Source organism: Chiloscyllium plagiosum, unplaced genomic scaffold, assembly GCF_037043375.1.
Source record: "Chiloscyllium plagiosum isolate Xiang-an unplaced genomic scaffold, Cpla_swu_hap1 HiC_scaffold_14, whole genome shotgun sequence".
NCBI lineage: Eukaryota > Metazoa > Chordata > Chondrichthyes > Orectolobiformes > Hemiscylliidae > Chiloscyllium > Chiloscyllium plagiosum.
In genome coordinates, this window is record NW_028270152.1 from 98,920,781 (window position 1) to 98,936,198 (window position 15,418).

Consider the following 15,418-nt stretch of genomic DNA (forward strand, 5'->3'; position numbering starts at 1 on the left):
CAACCTTCTGCGACTTCCGACTCGGAAAATTACCTGAGTTGCAGGACCCTCTGCACAATACGGTTTTTGAGAATATCCATAACAGACCCACTCTCCTAACCCATTAACTCCAGTATTGGCCCTGCCACTGCGACTGATGCTGCTATTATTTCAGACTCTTGCCCAGTCGCCCTCCTGAGCCGGCAGACCTTATGCAAATTGAATGCCAGTGTCCACTGTTCCTCTGAGGATCTCACATTAGAGAACCTGGACGTCCATTATTCCATGCTGCGAGCAGTAATTTCACACAGCCCTGAACCCTCTGACCAGGTAAGCTCCTGATGCTCTTGGTCATGCTCCAATTCACCTATCTGCGCTCTTCTCGACTCCTCCTTGCCCTGTTGTCAATGGCCCCTTTCTGCAGACAGTTCCCTGACTCCCTGCTCCCAGTGGGGTGCGCAATTGACGGTATTGACTTGTCATGCATCCCACCAGAATTAATTAAAAATAGCAACACACCACGGTGATATGTAATAACAAAGTAGATTCTTGTGAAATCTAAGGACTTCAAGGTGACCTTCTTAGCAAATGCGGGTGCTATGATGTTGTTATACCTCTGCACTGACAGCTGAAGTGACATCAAGCTGCTATCTGTTTTCTCCGTTTGTTTTGATCATTCTGGCTCTTGTCTAATTACCTGAAGACGAGAGGTGCCGACAACCTAGGAGCTTGCTGCGTGGTTTCTAGTGTAATTTTCAGAGGGGATGAGGAGCTGCTGTTGGTCACGGGAAGTGCCTGTGAGGTCCCCAAATCCCACTCCCCCGAAACCCCACAACTCCCCATAATCCAGTTACTGCAGTCAGCAGCTGATCCACCCTGTCAGGGCACACTGGATCCTCCTTACCCTGATGTTTTGGAAGGAAAGTCTGCCGCCATGGATTTGCCAATGGCTGGATATGATGTGTTTTGCTTTCAATTTCACTTTCATCTCTGGCCACATGTAAGTTCTTCAGTTTAACCATGTAACCCTTCCAGAAAATGTCCGCTCGCTGATCACTTTTTGTCAACTTAACCAGGTTCCCCACACGTACTCACGACCTCAGCAATCTCTACTTGAAATTGCCCACATTGACTTCTTGATCTTCTCCAGCCTTGATAGAACAGGGACTGTTCCTGTGCCCAAACAGCCTGCAGGAACTTTAATGAATCAGGGTGCAATCCGAATCTAATTGATGTTAAATGTTTGTTACTAGCCAATGTCTCTCCAGAGCTGTTGTTTGAAAGTATAGGTAACACCCTTAAAATATGATTGCTGCATTCTCTGAACCTGAACATCCTCTGCCCACATTGATTGAACGACGCCCCCTGCTGACCGACCGTTAATTGACCAGTTCTGACCATGTTGCATTCGAGACTTTTCCTACCTTACCCACGTGGCCACACCTCCTGATTCCAATCCTAGTCGCATCATTTCATAGCTTCCAGTAATATTTTGGCACTTATGCTCAATTCCACCACAAACCCCATTCCCGACCTATTACTTTGTGCTTCCAAGCAACTTTGGGCAAGAAAGTTGGGATGCAGAGGTTCTGTTTTGCACCCTTATCATTTTGTTATCTCATCATTCCTGCACTTCCATTTTGTTTTCGTTCCCTCCTGTTCCCCTCTTTGTTCTTTGTCACTAAATCCTTCTAATTGCTGCATTTTTAATTTTTGACGAAAGTGGATGGAACTCAGACAAAGTAAGTGTCTACACCAGATTGTGAGCATTTGTTAATTTGCAATAAAGTAAGTAGCGTATGATTAGGATTCATTAAAAATTACGCTTAACACTTATTAATGTTGGAATATAAAGTCCACTTTCCCCCTTATTGACACGAAGTATGTTCCTCGATTTAATTTTCATATTTCAGAATCAGTTCAGTTCAAATGGCAAAAGACACCTAGAGTCGCTGAGGTCACTGCATTCCAACCTGATTTTGGACACGTGAGAACTTCAGTTTCTCTCCCTACTGCTCTCTCTATCCGAGCAACTTTCTCTGATTTCCTTTCCTTCACTTTTAAGCGGCCGTGCCCCAGGGGGAAGTACTATTGGCTGTTGTTGAATCTCCAGCTCGAGCTGAGAGAGGGTTATCTCCCATTGTGAGGTCAGAGACCCAGCCGCAGGTTGATGGGACTCAGGGGTCAGGCCCCACTGCACAGCCTCGGTAGAATCTCAGTGTTCCCCAAGGGGAAATGCACATCCAGGAAGGAGTCACTGCGGGCCTCACTATAGGCTGCACAGAGGGACACTGACGATTACACACGGAGCTTGGACAGCCAGTTCCAAGGGAACCGATGTGACACCTGTGCCCTGTGACTTTGCTTGGGAATTCAACCTGTGTGTGTTTAGGACAGGAACTCTTCCACTGGGTTAAATCCAGCCATTCAAAAGGGTCGAATATCTACTGTACGAATACCTGATATACTTCCGAACACCTCATGGAACTATCATTTAGAGCAGATTCTAGTCGATTGTACAACCAGAGAATTACACTGAAAAGTATAAATATTTCTCTGCATTAACTCATTCATAAAGGAATCATTCCATTGGTCAGGTATTTGTTGGAGAAGCACAGGCTGGCGTTGCATGTCAGGCCCCTGCAAAAACCTGGACATAGACTCTGTTCTAATTAACTGGGGACCTGAAAACTCTGATGGGGAGAACCTCCTGAAGAATGTGGCCTTCACTGTCTGTGCTGTCACTTATTCCTCCCGAGAAGGTGGTGGAGAGTGAGTTCACTTCCTTAATTACTACAGATTACTGGAATATTGTTGAATTTGTTCCTGGGTCCGCACCTTCAATCATGGGGATGGATTGGAAAGAATAGAACTTTTCAGATTGGGAATCTGATGGGATTTTCAAAAATCATGACACCTCTGGGAGATACTGTTCCCCGAATTTAAGGTTCAAGAATAAGACAACACAGGCTGGAATTATCTGCAAAAGTAACAGCTGTGTAGTAAGAGATTTTTTTTGTTGACACAACGCTTGGTGTTTGTGTGGAGGGCCCTGCTGGAGTTCTAATGGAGGCGGCTCCAACTGACGCTTTTAACAGGGAACTAGGTCATTATTTGAATTTCACTGAGGGGTGGAGAGTCAATGGACAGAACAGAGTGTCACAGTTATTTAGTTTCTGAATCTCAAACTCCCACTTTGTCAATGAGGACTTGGTCACTGACATCAAGAGATGTCAGCATGCTGACGCTTGGCTTGGGAGTTTTGTTGTGGACATCGAGCTTTACTCACCTTCAACCTCCAGGCAACAGGACATGTCTTCAGAATTTGCAAATGACACAAATTGAAAATGCAGGAAACAGGGAAGAGAAGAGTAGCAGAATTTAGGAGGACACATGCAGAAGTTATTTCTATTCGGTCTGAGGATGAACGTGGTCCACAGGATTCCTGATATCCTCACAATTAACTAATCAGAGCCTTATTGTTCGTGGCCAATTAATATGAAGCACAGAATTCCTGTGAAACAGACACGAGAGAGGTGAGAGTTTTTTTTTGTCATAAAGAGCAAAACAGTCACGCAATGACCGTGGGGGAGTGACATTTCCTGTATTTAATCAAAATCACACTCTGACATGGCGAACCCGCCAACTACCTGAGGGATTGTGATTTGTAAAGCATATTCCACGTGAAGCTTGTTCAGAATCAGTCACAGATTTTTTAAAATCTGCAATCTGACTAGATTGATCCTGAAGGCAGACGTTTTAGAGACGCTGCAGAAAAGATTTACCACCATGCTTCCTGGACTGGAGGGCATTTCTTATGAAGTAATATTGAGGGGCCGAGGGCTTTTCTCATTGGAGTGAAGATGGATGCGGGGTGAATTGATAAGGGTGTATATGATGATAAGAACCACAGATAGAATGAATAGCCAGAGACTTCTTCCCAGTACAGAAATGTCTTCATAAGGGGACATAATTTAAAAGTGATTAGAGGAAGGTTATTGGGGAGATGAGAGGTAAGTTCTTTCTATGCAACGACCAGACTCTGTGGCGGTGGTAGTTCAATCAGATGCATTATGGATGTTTACGCGACTATTGGATAGGCACATGGAAGATAGGTTATGCAGATTAGTTTGATCTTAAAGTAGATTAACCGATCAGCACATCATCGAGGGCTGAAGGGCCTGCACTGTACTCTTCTGTATCAATTGTCCTCCACATTATTGAGTCCACTGTCAGTTAGAGTTCTGATACCATATATCCCCCTGAACGATAACGTTTAAGAACTTCTCACCATTTTCAACGGGATCATTCAGTTTCTGTTCGATTCCTCCGACAAACGTGAACCAATTGTTGTAAATGTACCATTCTCTACCACGACCTCTGTAGAGCAAGTGGGAATATAGCGTTGAGATAGGGAATCAGGCATGATCACAGTGAATGGAGAGCAGGCTGTAGGGACTGAATGGCTTCGCCCTACTCCTGGGTCCATTCAGCTAAATGTCCTACTCAAAATCTCATCCTAAAAAGTATCAGTGATTACATTGGGGAAGCACATTAGTAGTTGTTTTGGTTGAGATTTCCCTGCATCTTGAAAATTTGATTTTTCTTTGCAGTGACGATGAACAGTCAGTCTGAGAATCAAAGTGGTCCTCAGGACTCCTGATGGCTTCTCAGTGAAAAAATTCATAGGAACGCTTCCTTACTGTTAATGACCAATCGCATGCAATAAAGAGAGACACTTCATGGAACTTTCGGATTGTTCACGGACCCCAGATGTTAATTTGCTTTGTGGATTACGGACTATATAAATGTAGAGGAATTACACTGGATATCCGCAAGTAACATGAGGATGGATATTTATAAACCCTGCAAAAAAATCTTAAGGGTGTCCGAAAATGTTTTAAACGTAATTGAACGGTTTTGAAATTTATTCAACATTGTAGAGGGAATGGGAGCTAATTTCAGAAACCGAGAGAGACTCACAGACACAGATACAGGATAAGATTGCCCTGGAGGTGTTCCGGAGCTCACTCTGTGACCCGCAATAGGCAAGGCAGCAACAGATGGAATGCAGTCATTTTCTGGTTATATGGACGATGTTTTGATTACTATCTGGCACAGTATTTTCCCTGTCCTGGGAGGGCTTGATGGGGAAAATGCAAAGGGAGATTTATTCTTTATCTAACTCAGTGCTGTTCCTGTCCTGGGAGTGGTTGATGGGAACAGTGTAATTGGGCTTTAATCTGTACTTAACCCTATGCCTGTGTTAGAGATTGATGGGGACAGTGTCGGGTGATTAAAACAAAACCTAACTTCATGCTGAACGTGGCCTGAGATTTCAAAGGGTTCCAGTCTATTGTTAGATTACTCGACACTGAACCTATTTATAGATTCCAGAAGCAACAACGATATTTTCTCCCTATCTAATCCTGCAGTTCCTCTCATTGACTCTCAAACTTTCATCATTTTAGACTATTCAAAATTCCAGGGATACAGTCCTGGGCTTGTGTCATTTCCATGGCCATTGAACCCGTGCCGTCCAACTATAGTTCTGTGAATCTACGCTGCATTCATTTGCACATGGACTCCCAAGTCCCCAACCCGTTCTTGCCTTTCCCTGTTTATAAAGTCGCTGTCGGCGCTGTGCTGACATGAAATGGCTACCTGAAACAAACTTACAATGCCTACTGACACTTTTGGAATCATTTGTCCTGGTTTGGCAGATTAAAACACATCGCACACTTTATACATTTTCATCTCTCGGCCTCCTGAAGATGAAATAAACTGGGATGTGAATCGATGCAATTTCGATGTTAGAGGAGGGATAATCTAAACCAAATGGTACAATGGTAAACTGGATGCAGGAGCAGAGAAGCTTCAGTTTGAGTCTGATTTCTGTCAGCACAGGTGAGGGGCAAATGTGTGCAAAGCTTTTTTTTTCCATTCATACATTCCTACATTGTAGAAATGTTAATTTACAAATTAAACTGTAAAAGCAGGATATGGAAAACTCTGTTACAAAGTTTCCATTGATTTAGATGCAGATTCCAGAATCCTTTTAAAGTCCGTGCCCTGAGATTTTTAAAAGTCTGTCTAACTTTCCAAACTTCAAGACAAAAATACGATGGTAATATGACAGGTCAGCTACTGAATTGTAGGTGCGTGGTCTTGTTCAGAATCTGTCAGAGATTTAGCGTGGAGTAAGATGTATTTTATCCAGATAACAGGCATTTATCAAGGACCAGCCTGTCGTAATCTGCCTTCAAATTTTGTGTTCTCTAAAAATAAAGAAATTGATTTACCATGAATCAAGCTTCTCGGATGGTGCATCATTAGTATACATTTGTGAAAGAGTAACTGTGTTTGTGAATGAGCGAGTGTGGCTTTGAGGTGTCTGTGACTGATTGACTGAGAGTTGGTGGCTGAGATTGGCTGAGTGAGAGGTTGTGTTCGAGTGTGATGTTCTGAGATCGGGAGTTTGCAATGCTCTACTGTGCGTGTGACTGAACATGTGTGACTGCATGACAGTGTGTCTGTGCGTATGAGCTATATACGAGTTTGTGATCGACACTGTAGAGGCATCTTTACTCTGTAATCTAACACAGAGCTTCCCTGACACGGGAGTGTTTGTGGACATATCTGTACATTGTATGTAACCCTATTTTTCCCGGACCCTAGGAGGTTTAGTTGGAGAAAGTGTACAGGGAAATGTACTCTGCCTATAAGCCAGTGATATAACTATGCTAAGTACATTTGAAAGGGACAGTGTGGGGATAAGGGTTGACTTTGTCATTATCTAATTCCACAGTGAACATGGTCTGGGAGTTAGAAAAGCTGAAGTGCAGAAACAGCTTTACTCTGACATTAACCCCATTCACTACCTAAATACAATCTGAAAGAACTGCAGATGCTGTCAATCAGAAATAAAACCAAAAGTTACTGAAAAACCTCAGCAGGCAGCATCTTTGAAGAGATATCAGCGTTAAAGTTTCAGGTCTGGCTCAGATAAACGGTGACCGGATACGACGTGGTAACTCTTGTTTCTCTGTTCAGATGTTGCCAAAACTGCTGAGCTTTTATCAGCAATTTGTTTTTTCCCTATTCTCTCCCTGTTCTACGAATTGCTCCCCTCAATTAGCTTAGAGACTTTGTTCTGCTGTACATCAGCTTGCTGACAACACATGGAATTCCAGTCTCTCACTCAGACTAGAGTAAATGAATATATAATCCCAGAGGTGTGAAATTCCCCTGCCCTATCATTGTACATTTCCCTGACTCATGCACCTAACCTTCACATGTCTGATCACTATGGGCAATTTAGCATGGCCAATATTACTTAACCCGCACATGTCGAAGCAAACCAGACCATCCGAAAGAACCCCACGCAAACACGGGGAGAACTTACAAACTCTATTTACAGTCGCACGATACTGGAATCAAACACGAGTCCCTGGAACTCTGAGGCAGCAATGCTAACCACTGAGTCACTGTGCCACCCAAACAGTTAAGTTTAAAATTGGGACTGGGAATACAAAAAGCTGCAGTTTAATTTCTGCGACATTCAGTTTCTCCAAAAATAGCGTTTTATGGAGTACATCAGTTCAATAAGGCAGTTCACTACCATCTTCTCAAGGGTTGATGGGATTGAGGGATAAATGCTGAGTCCAGCCAGTGATGCTCAAGTACGATGAACAAACGAAAACTTCATCCCTTTGCCTTGCTAATACCATGCTGCCCCTGCAGATTAACGCAATGTGTTTTAATATCCCAGGACACACAGATCCCTCTCTACGTCAGAGTCCTATAACATCTCCCCATTTAAACTAAAGTCTCTGTCGATTCTCCCTGACACTCTCCACTTTGTATTGTAATGGACAGGGCTTTGTCCATTCACTTACCATCGCTACATCGATCTGTTTGCCAGCAGCTTACTTCCACTTCACAATTTACTTGTAAACTAGTTTCACCAATAATATACTCAGTTTTTATATCAAGACTGACTTGAGCAGATGACTTTTGGAAATCTCAACATCCTTCTGTCACTCTCTGTTCCTTATTCAGTGTGTCTGCCTGTTTCGCTCTGCTCGCCCAGAATATCTGTGAATTGCCACATTCATCCGTTATCATTTTGGAGATGCTTCATGGTGTCCATACCTCCTGTACGATCACAGTAAAACGTCTTCACCTCCATAGGCCCACGTCCTGGTCATAATTGCCAAACTGTCCAAATATTTGGTGACGCCATCACTTGAACTTTCCCGATTTGTATTCAAGGTTGTGGACAATGATGTTGAATCAATTAATAATATCCAATTAATAAGATCACGTTAACATTTCTGGTATTATTGGATCGACACCCTCACTCCCAGCCCCCCCCCCCTCCCCTGTCTTGGTTAGTACTTGTGCAGGTGGCCCTCTTCCTAACAACATTTGCAGTTCATGGACTGCTTGTGCTCCTTACTCTGTAACCCTCCTCTTTGCAGTTCCTGCTGAGGTTCATTTTACAATCGGCTACCATACACCCAGAAGAACGTAAAGTCTCACACACTCTCATTATTAGGATGAATGTTTGAATCATAAGCATTCATTTTACCTGTGTGGTATATCAATAATCCCATGCATTGCTGAAACCTTTAGGACGATGGGCTTACAGCTGAGAAATGGGATTTGTGTGTGTGGGAATCTTCATTGTCTGCTAGAACCATTCATTAACATGTTTCCCTCTGAGCTATAAAGAACAAATGAACACAAGAAATAGGAGCATGAGTCTGAAATTCGGCTCCTCGAACCTGCTCCGATTGTTAATACAATCATGGCTGATCTCATCTCTGAAGTGCTTTAAGAGGTTAAAAATGCAAACATTAACTCCCAGATTGCTGAGGTCCTCGATAATTCGACACGATCGTAATCGATCCATGCAGACCCCATCTCTCTGGCACTTCACTCATCTCTGGAACATCTGGATAACAAGGACACCTACATCAGTCTTCTGTATATTGGCTTTAGCTCTGCCTTGAAGACCCTAATGCCAACAAGAGTCATTGACATTTCTGAGTCCTAGGACTCTTTCTGCACATCGGGAACTGGATCTTTAACTTTCTGACCTGCAGATCACAATGAATGAGGATAGTTGGAAACTCCTCCTCTTCAATAATACGCAATACTGGTGCCCTTCAAGGCTGTGTACTCACCCCCCTTCAATATTTCTTACCCTCTGGTGACCGTACCGCCAAATTCAGCTCTAACTCCATTTACAGATTTACTAATGACACCACGATAGTGGGTAGGTCTCAAAACCAACCTAGATTACACCTGCTCCCACGCTGCCCTCTGTAAAAGCGCCATCCTTCACCTCCACCGCATCTGCTCCCAGGTGGACCAATTCCAATACCGAACAACCCAGATGGCCTCCTTCTTCAAAGTCCGAAATTTCCCCGCAGACGCGGTTGACGATGCTCTCCACCGCATCTCCTCCACTTCCCGCTCCTCCGCCCTTGAACCCCGCCCCTCCAATCGCCATGACGGCAGAACCCCACTGGTCCACACCTACCACCCCACCAACCTCCAAATATCGTACATCCTTCGTCATTTCTGCCACCTCCAAACAGGCCCCACCACCAAGGACATGTTTCCCTCCCCTCCCCTACCAGCATTCTGGAAAGACCACTCCCTCCGCGACTCCCTCGTCAGTTTCACAACCCCCACCAACTCAACCTCCACTCCCAGCAACTTCCCCTGCAACCGCAAGAAATGCAAAACTTGCGACCAAACCTCCCCATCATTTCTCTCCAAGGCCCCAAGGGATCCTCCATTATCCATAAAAAATTCACCTGCACCTCCACACACAACATTTACTGCATCCACTGCACCCGATGTGGCCTCCTCTACCGTGGGGAGACAGGCCGCTTACTGGCGGAACATTTCAGAGAACACCTCTGGGACACCCGCACCAAACAACCCAGCCGCGCTGTGGCTGAACACTTTTACTCCCCCTCCCACTCCGCCAAGGCCATGCAGGTCCTTGGCCTTCTCCATCACCAGACCATGGCAACAGACGCCTGGAGGAAGAGCACCTTATCTTCCGCCTAGGAACCCTCCAACCACAAGAGATGAACGCAGATTTCTCTAGCTTCCTCATTTCCCCTCCCCCCACCTTATCTCAGTGCCAACCCTCGGACTCAGCACCGCCTTCTTGACCTGCAATCTTCTTCCTGACCTTTCCGCCCCCACCCCCACTCCGGCCTATCACTCTCACCTTAACTTCCTTCCACCCACGCATTCCCAATGCCCCTCCTCCAAGTACCTCCTCCCGACCTTTTATCTTAGCCTGCTTGGCACACCCTCCTCATTCAAGAAGAAGGGCTTATGCCAGAAACGTCGATTCTCCTGCTCCTTGGATGCTTCCTGACCTGCTGTGCTTTTCCAGCAATACATTTTTCAGCTCTGATCTCCAGCATCTGCAGTCCTCACTATCTCATACACGAAATAGCGCTTAGTGACATGGTGTTAAGACGACAATCTTTCCCTCAATGTCAGCAAAACAAGGGAACTGGCCATTGACTTCAGGAATTGGACTGAAGGACACACACTGGTCTCTGTCATTGGTGCTGATTTGGAGGTAATGGACAGCTTCAATTGCCGAGTAATAAATATTACAAACAATCAGTCTATTCATGTCAACTCTACAGTCAAGAAAGCACATCAATGCATCTACCTCTTCTGACGGGGAAGAAAATCTAGCATTTTAGCAATGGCTCTGTCCAATTTTAACATTGCACTGCAGAAAACATTCTATCCAGACGCTTCGTATGGTAACTGCTCTGGCCGTACTGCAAGAAATTACAGAGATGCGTGTATCGAACACAATCCATCACGCAAATCACATTTCCTTCCATTGACTCGTTATTGAATTCCCACTGCTTCAGGAATGCAACTAACACAATCAAAGGCCCCTCCCACCACCGCTATGCTCTTTCCCAACCTCTTCCATCGGACAGAAGATGCAAATGTTTGAAAATACGTACCAATGGATTCAGGAACAATTTCTTCCGTGCTGTTATCAAACTTATGAATGGACCTGTCATATATAGAGTTGATCCTTCTCTGCACCTGTTCAAAAGCTGTGAAACTATATTAAACTGATGTCCTTGTGTAAGGTATGATTTGTACTGAAGAGAATGCAACATAATATTCTTCACTGTTTCTCAGAATGTATGACTATCACAAAACAAGCAAAATCAATCTGCATACCATACGTCTGGGTCTGGTCTGCTTGATAACACTTTAAACCTATGTCTCCTGTGGTCTGTGTAAAAGACTTCCATTATCCATTACTTCCATGCCTGTCATAATTTCGAAAGGATCTATTTTGTAACCCTCAGCCTCGTGGTTCATGTGAAGGAAATGATTTATTATATTGTCCCGCATCATTTATGATGGATGGTGGCAGGATTGCAGAGTTTCTGTCTGATCCATGAGTGATGAAGTCAATTAGCCTTGTCTATCCGTTGCTTCTTATGGTTTCTGGAATGCAACTATTTCTGTGTCGTAGCTTCACCAGGTTGACACCTTACGTTTAGATATACCCAGTGTATGCACTCATAGAACATAGAACATAGAAAAGTACAGCACAGAACAGGCCCTTTGGCCCACGAGATTTAATCCTAATGTCAAATATAGTAACTTAACCTACGCACCCCTCAACTCACTGTTATCCATGTGCATGCCCAGGAGCCGCACCAATGTCCCCAATGACTCTGCTTCCATGACCACAGCTGGCAACCGATTCCATGCATTCACAACTCTCTGCATAAAGAACCTACCTCTGACATCTCCTTTTTACCTTCCTCCTAATATCTTCAAACTATGACTTCCCATACCATTCGTCCTGCCCGGGGGAAAAATCTCTTCCTCTTGATTGTATCTATTCCTCGCATTATTTTCTATACGTCGATCAGGTCTCCTCTCTTCCTCCTTCACTCCAGAGAGAAAAGTCCGAGCTTATTCAAACTTTCTTCATAAGGCAAGCCCTCCAGTCGAGGCAGCATCACGGTAAACCTTCTTTGGGCTTTCCCCGAAGCCTCTGCATCTTTCCTATAGTAGGGAGACCAGAACTGGACACAATATTCCAAGTGTGCTTTCACCTTGGACTTGTAGAGCTGCAGCTCTTAAACTCAATCCCCCTTAATGAAAGCCAAAACTCCATATGCTTTCTTAATAACCCTATCCACTTGGGTGGCAACTTTGAGGGATCTATGTACTTGCATACCCAGATCCCTCTGTTCCTCCACACTGCCAAGGATTCTGTCTTTAATCTTATGTTCAGCATTCGTATTCCACCTTCCAAAATGCATCACTTCGCGTTTATCCAGGTTGAACCCCATGTGCCATTTCCCAGCCCAGATCTGCATCCTATCTATGTCGCGTTGCAGCCTGAAGTAGCCGTCTATACTGTCGACGATACCTGCAACCTTAGGGCCATCTGCAAACTTACTAACCCACTCTTCAACTACCTCATCCAAGTCATTTATAAGAACTACAAAGAGCAGAGGCCCAAGAACAGAGCCCTGCGGGACCCCAATCAACACTGTCCTCCAGGCAGAATATTTTCCATCTACAACCACACTCTGCCTTCTGTCAGCCAACCAATTCTGAATCCAGATCGCCAAATCTCACTGTATCCCATACTTCCTGACGTTATAAATTAAAGTCCTCTACTCTTCATTTAACCAGGTTTGACCACTGGCTCCAAATCATAACCCTCCCATTCATCTGCTTCCCCTGCCCTTCCATTTCTTCGTTGTCATGTCTTTGGAATGTACTTTGTTTAGAGCATTGGTAAATTTATACAGTGCATCGTGGAGGCTGTCATTGATTTACGCCATGCAGAAGGACTGGTTAATACTTACAAACAGTCTCTAACACACTCATTAAAAGGCAGAGCCTTTAGGAACAGCTGAAACAAAAATAAACCAGGTTTCTTCAGGATTAAAGCACCTGTCACTGCCGCGAACAGAGAGAGCTCCTGAGCAGGTGGCGACTTCCCTGTATCTTGTTCAGAGTCCCAAGCTGTTTAGTTGCCTGAGAACCAATCACATCGTTGCTGGTAGCAGAAAGTCTTTGTCAGTGGTGAACTAGTGGCAAATCATCAATGAGCTCCTTGTCACAAACAAAGGCTGCATCTGTGTATAACTCCATTCATCTCCAATCACACTTCAATTATTGGGTCACTATCAGGTGAATTGCTGTCAAACCTTGCAGCTATCCTCCACTTTCTATCTGTTTGTAAGGTCGCTCTTTTCACATTTTAGTCCACAATTACATTCAATTCTTTTTTTAAAAAATGTTTTTATATATATATATTCGCCCTGAGAAAACTAAAATGCCATTTCAAAAACGCATTTACTTGCAAAATACATAATGCACATTTTTTATAAAAAGTGCAGTCTATTTATTATTTCTCCCATCTTGCAATGTTATGCAACCTCCATATTTCTTAAAGCTTTTACGTATTTCACCATTTGTATTTTAGGACAATATATCTGAATTCACATTATGTTTTCTCGTGATGTGTATAATAAAATGGTTACAACAAACAATACCATCAAAATATGTTGCATTGTTAACCTGAAACTTTTAAAGAAGGCCAGTGGATTACAATCTGTGTAATTTTGTATTTCATTGTTCTTTGTTGGGTGGTCTTCGAAGTGCTGAAATCTAACAGCAATCCCAACGTCCCCTTTCCTACGGAAGAGGACTTTTCCAATGATCGGTATTGATTCTAATAGAAATATCATCCAGGTTCTCAATTCCGAATTCATCATCCTGGAACAAGACAGCACGTCGACCCAATTCAGAAGCATCAGCGGCCATTTTGAAAAGACTGGAAAACACAGGGATGGTAAAATACGTTCATCGATTCAAATTGCTTTCATCCTTTCAACATGAGCTTCGCACTGTACTAACTAAACCACCTGTCCCTTATTTCGTTCAAAAACTTGTTAAAGGCGCAGCTGTCCAGACGAAATTATGGACAAATTTCCTGTAAAGTCAAACAATCCAAAAATCTATTAATTTCTCATTTAGTTTTCGGAACAAGAAATTCTAATAGTATCACTTTTGCTGTCTCCATGAACATCTGTGCGCTTGTGTGTGTATGTCTGTGTGACTGTATGTGCATGTGTGTCTCTTTAAGTCGATATGTGTGCTTCTGTCCGTATGTGTCTCTGCACATCTCTCTGTATACGTGATTGTGTCTGAGTATCTGTACGTATTTCCGTCTGTCACACACACATAGAGACAGGCAGAAAACACACAGACACAAATACACACACACACACACACACACACACACACACACACACACACACACACACACACACACACACACACACACAGACACACACAGACAAACACACACACACGTTCAAACATAACAAAAAGCAATGGATCACTTCACGCCCAAGAGGAATAGTCAGAGGTACAGATATATTGGGGTTTAAACCACATTCCAATTGTTACAATCCCGAAAATAACAGAGAGCCCGTTGCACAGAGGTACAGACCCAGAGATACATAAACATGGATACACACACTACTACACACAATGAGACACAAACACACTCACATAAGCACAGATAGTCAGGAAGAGATAGATGGGGAGACACACACAGAATCACAGAGACAGGAACACACGATAATGCACACACACATTCAGAGAAACACATGCATAAACCAAACAGAATCAGTTTGCAGTAACTGACACTGCGCTGTGTCTAACCATCTGCAGCACAATCTGTGTCCCATCAGCTCGTTCCCAGTTTTTACAGATGAAATGTTGATGAGAAAGTGGAACAGTCGCGTGAGGTCGCTCAGCATAATACCCGTGAAAAGTTGAATTTAGTTAAAAGATCATGGTCATTTGAGCAACTAACAGACTTGTGCACCACATCCGTATAATCACTAGATGTCCAGGTGTGAAATAGATTGATGATGATGGCAAGTAGTTATGTTCCCCATAATTAGGTAGAATTAACTTGCAGTGCAGCTTGCTCAGCACCACAGTCACAAACATTCTCTGCCTCCACCACCCACACTCAGTAGCAGTGGAATATACCACAGACAAGATGCACTGCAGAAATTCCCCAAAATTCCTCACAGAGCAGCTTCCAGAACCACGGCATTATCGCGTGGAACACTGAGCACAGCAGAGACAAGGGACACCAGTTGACAATTCCACATCAAGCCACTCGCCACCCTGGCTCGGAAAAACGTCTCAGTTCCACAAGTGCCATTCGTTGGAAATCCTCGAACTCCCTCCCTTACATCATTATGGGTTTATCTGGACAAAATGAATGGCAGCAGTTCAAGACGCTAACTCATCGTCAGCTTCGCCAGAACAATTATATCTGAGTAATACGTGGAAACCCAGCGGCAATGAG